Raw genomic sequence first — 5663 nt, 5'->3', positions numbered from 1 at the left:
AATGACCTTTTCATTTTATCATTTGGTAGCTCAATAATAATGACCACACTTAATGTGCTGTGATGAAGAAACCTGAGTTCCACTCACTGCCGTCTACTTCCCAACATTTTCGACAGTTCAACTGTCGAATTTGACATTTACAAATCATCGGGTTAGACGTTTGAAATGTCAAACCCGACATTTACAAACTATTAAGATATACAATTTTACTGTCAATTTGGACACTTCGAAAGGATAGAAACCCTTGATTTGACCTTTTGTTATTGTACAGATTTACGTATTATGCAGTGACACTTTCATGCTATTAAATGTCAATATATTGATTCTAAATTCTTACCGTTGCAACCCCAACATTTCAAGTATGAGTAATCATTTGAAATTCATTGTATCGCATGAAGAAAGTTTGTTTATGCGGATGACGAATAAAATACTGGAGGGGTGCACATATGGAGCAATATCTCCTGTTACATGGGAAGTGAATTGGGTTTTTCCGAACGAAATAACGGGTACTCATATTTTGCCACCTACTGTACGTTGTCCTTTTGGTAGACCACCCACGCGACGTAAGCAAGCTAGATACGAGTCCACTACTAGGCTCAGGAAATGCACTCGATGTAGGAAAGTTGATCATAACCGGACAACATGTTCAAATCTTATTGTATCACAAGCTATGTGAACAAGCGTAATGTGTAAAAATGGTTGTCAAATGTAATCTCGAAAATGTTCCCCTCTACAGTGTGCATTCCGAACTTATGTTATTAATTTATTGTTATTATCATATGCCAACAAAAAATTGGTCTTTTTTTTCCATTAGCAAAGTACTGATCATTACGGTTCCATCAGTACAAACGAGATGAATACGTTATTTTCATTATAAACTTAGCCGGTCATTATAGTTCCATTGGTTTCGATTGATATTTTGTTGAAATGGAAAATTGATTTTCATGAGACGACAATTCACAAGTAAAACATCAACATTACGTCCCGACAATTCATATATCGTTCCCGACAAATGGTCTCTGAAATTCTCGACGGTTGAGAACAATAACGGCTTCCAAAAATACACTACTGCGATTACCTATTATAGACATGTTGCTGCATGTATGCAGAGAACGTGATCAAAATCATTCCTACATTATGGAAGCAAAACCTTGTATCACTGCAATTCACTAAAAAATTGAATTTTCATCCACACCAAATAAATTCTAATTAGCAACATTGTAAATAGTGGACTCAATTAATAGTGTATAACAAACACCATTTTCTGTCATATAGTACTAATACGGAGAACATAATGAAGAGGACAATTCCTTTCAAAATTGGATTGAAATACTTTAAACAGTTTCACCGTTGAAGTGCTCTTTCAAATTTTTGAATAAATCAAAGAAAAAATCTCTTTTCACATATCTTCATTGCTTCTCATACTTATGCACTGAACATTTCACAGAAGCGCACGCAAATGTCGTAAAATCCGCTCAATCTACAGTGTTCCACAGCACATTATCAGCTTACATTATTATCTTTTACTTACATTGTCATTACTATTCCATTATCGTTCGTAGACAGGTAAATATATTTTCAACTTCACAAGCAAAATATAGATCCATTTACAACATACTGCATTAGTTGAACCATGGTTTTCATGACTTTGGCACTTTTAATGGCTCATTATTTTAACCCAATCATAACTTAAGCAGGAATTCACATTTAATTCGGAAACATAATCAACTAGTCGTCGTGACCTATGAACGTGGAAAGAGACGTTGGTGCCTTCATTGCAAAACAAATATAGTATACATAACCATTCATAGTTTTCAAATTCCGTTTATCGGCTGTGAACTAACCCCACATCATTCACATTCTTAGTGAACCATTACAACATTCTAACTAAGAAATAATAGACCAACTTTAAGCACATGGATAATATTAAAAATTGATACGCGGGTGCAAAGGTACAATTTTTACAAACAAAGAATTCAACGGCACATACCGCAAAAAATGGAGTTTAGCCATAACCTATAATGACATAATCCCACTTTCGAATAAACAAACAAAGTCGCATAAAATGTAATCATTGGATGAGAATATTACAAAGTAACGGAAAATATAAAGCTTCGTCCATGGGGATCGTGTTTTGTGTATATAGGCCCGCAATTTATCCTTTGTTCGACAGTGCCAAAAACCATTATTTTGCCTACCCGGCCTTCTACACAAGTAAGGCCATTTGTTCTGCAAGGTACAACAAGAAAACACCGATTAGATCGTGATGAAACATAAAAATGTAATACGTAATGAATCCAACTCATGTCTGGACTGATGTGAACTGTCGAGAAAAAATGACGTTAACCGTCGATATAGATAGTTCATCTGTTGATATTGACACTGTAGAGAAAAATTGACATCAAACTCATTTTTGAGCATGAAGATTTAACAAAGCACGTTGCAGTGATTTTTGTTCCAAGAAATATGAAAACAATACTAAACCTTGAAAACATGAACAAAGTAATAATTTCCAAAGAAATCCAACTACAAATTATGGTAAAAATTGTATATTTTTAGAGTTTGTATTGCAGGAATAGTAAACCTTACCTTTTAACCAAACCTATAAATTTCACAACACGAAACTTATAATAAATCAAGCAGAACTGACGACGAACATAATAAGAAAATAAAAACACATGTTGCAAAGAAGGGGTAGCATAAGACAAGAAAAAATCATACCAAACGCAAAAACTTAACCCTTCGAAAAAACATACGACTGCCAAAATTTTTAACTTCAAAATTGAACAACGTATAGTGGTACGATATCCGTTCCAAAACAAAGAAAAGGAAATTTTGGAAGACCTTTAGAATATGAACAAAGTAACAATTTTTACAAAACATCTAACTAAAAATTATAGAAAAAATTTAGATTTCTAGGCTTCGTATTTGAAAATGGCTAAAGCTTACCTCTCAACCAAACCCATAAACTTTAGGACACGAAACCTGTGAAAAATCAACAAGAAAAGATGAAATATAGAGTAAGGAACAAAACATAAGTTGCATAGAAAACTTTGTATAAATAACCAAAATAGAAATAATGAAGTGAAATACCAAAATAAAATGAAACATAACAACGCATTACCTGTATGACTGCGTTGGCTTGCAGATTTGTGCATTAATTTGAGGATCTGTGAAAGAAATAGAAGAGCTAAAATCAATTTGTAGGGTTTCTTTGTTCAAGAATGAAAAGCAAGTGGAAAAGAGATAAGATATGAAGATAGTGTTTTTTGAAGATTTGTTGTTTCTTCAAGAATAAAATGGAAAAAGGATATTACTTCTTTAGTACTATGACCTTTTGTACAATTTTTCTATTGGCGGGCAGTTATGTCTCATTTAATGAAAGATATATAAGGTATTGAAAGTATTCAAAGGGGATAAAAAGGTCCAAAAATGACAATTTTGCAAGCACTTTAAAAAAGTGACACATTTGTAAATGCAAATCCAAATTTTGACATCCATTGTTATTTCCACTTTTTAAAATTAGTGAAAGGAAATTGGGTGGTCATGGTGAAACGTTAAATGAAATTGATTGGTCATGGTGAAATAAAATTAAATTGGGCTGCACGATAAAATAAAGTCAAATTGGAATTTTAAAGTTGAGTGGTCATTGATGGATTTAACCCGTAAAAACACAGTTGTTTTATTAGTCTCGATTTTGTATAAATTATAGACACCCTTGAGGTTAGTGATTATCATTTTTGAAAAATTATCTACTTGTCAAACAAGATTTTCTAGGGATGGCTTGTGGATTTTCTTGATCAGAGCGGGATGAAGATTAAAATATCTCAGCTTACAGAATTACAGTCATTTACTTATTTAGCCTCTGTTTGTTTCCCATTATTTGCCCATTAAAATGAAAAATATGACCGTTATCCATTACATCAAGTCACCATATTTGACTTTCTATCTCTTATATTTGACTTTCTATCTCTTATGTAGGGTCCGTAACGACTATATTTTTTATTCTCATTCTTACATTAATGTGGCTCAAACAGGGCCTTTTTAGCATTTTTATTTTTAAATTGAATTAAAATTAAACGTATAACATAAAATAAAAATAGATGACCTTGTCCCATGTCCCCATTTTTCAAATAGGAATGGAAAACTCCCGCACCTTCCCATTCATGGTATTTTGCCATCCAAAATTTCCAATCAGCAAAAAATAAAGGATAATTATATGACACTTAATTGCATTAACGGTTCCTAACATTTACATTTTGTCATGCTTATTAATTGACAAAATCAATTCCACAAGTGCATGGTATTATAGATAAGTAATAAGAATGATAATGAAATATTATTTCACAGAGACTGTACTTAATTTAGTTTTAATTAATGCTAGCTCTAATCAAATAGTGAAGTTTTGTTTCGTAAATTTATACTAATTATCTACTTTACTAACTCGTCAGCAATTGAGAAGTCTTTCGTGAAGTTGATTGAAACACGCACTAAGATTTTAAATCCCCTTATTAATCCATTTTAATACAATTCAATACAACGACAATATTTATTCATTCTTGTTGATCAATGTTTCAAATTACTTTAATAATTACTCTTGAGTATAATTAAACTTATCATCTCACATGACATTTATATATCTCTATAAAAGATTCGAAAACAAAAGCAAGCATTAGAATGCTAGAACACATAGAAGTCATGTAAGTCATAACGGTATATCTTTATTATTTATCGAACCTCATGGTTATATTTATAACGTGCTATCTTTCTTATTATTTCTCTTGAAATTAACAAAATCATACATGAATTCAATTAGCCATCACGTAATTAAAAATCATTAAACTCTATAACAATCATCCAAGATAAAATATATATTTAGCATCAAAGTATTGCAATTGATATTGAAACTTCATAACAAGGGTTTATCTATATCTTAGTGACTGAAAATCTAGTATCTCATTACAAAATTATAATAAATCATGTTTAGATTGTAAGGCATCACCCGAATTTGAGATATATGAAGAACAAGAAGAGAACCCACGAAATCTTGAATCTCTTCAATCTTTCTTGATTAATCTCGAGCTACTCCTTTCTCTTTTTTGTTCCAAAACCAAGATTTAGTCTCCAAATGATTGATTTCTTATATCATGCCTCTTGATTTCTCCCAAAATAATGAAAATTGGCATTCCTTGATTTGCAAGAATCGATGTGTTATACAACATGAGAAGTATCCTTCAACGTTTGCTGAGGTTTTGTATTTATAGAGCTTGAAATTAGGTCAAAAACTATGTCCAAAGTGGTCCCATAAAGTAGTTAAATAAGATAAGGAAACTGCTCCATCCACCTAAAAGTACGCCATGTGATTGCATCCTAGGTTGGGGTGCGATCGTCATGTGTAGTTTGGTTGCGACATGTTGCTCCCAAACATGGCATTGCAATTAAAATGCCTATTAGAGTCCAATCGCATCCTCAAACTTTGGTGTTCCTTCATTTTGGTCCCTAACTTTTCTTCCTTTCTCATCATAAGTATTCTCTCGTACAAATTTATTTCTTCTATTAATTTCATCCAAATAATTCCGTGTGATCTTCAATCTTTCTTCCTTGGTTCGAATCAACGTTTGAATATTTGTAATTTAGTCTTTGAGCTTTGAATTCTCTTTTTT

The sequence above is a fragment of the Olea europaea genome, unplaced genomic scaffold, assembly GCF_002742605.1.
Source record: "Olea europaea var. sylvestris unplaced genomic scaffold, O_europaea_v1 scaffold1478, whole genome shotgun sequence".
In the NCBI taxonomy this organism is placed as follows: Eukaryota; Viridiplantae; Streptophyta; class Magnoliopsida; order Lamiales; family Oleaceae; genus Olea; species Olea europaea.
This window is presented reverse-complemented; position numbering follows the sequence as displayed.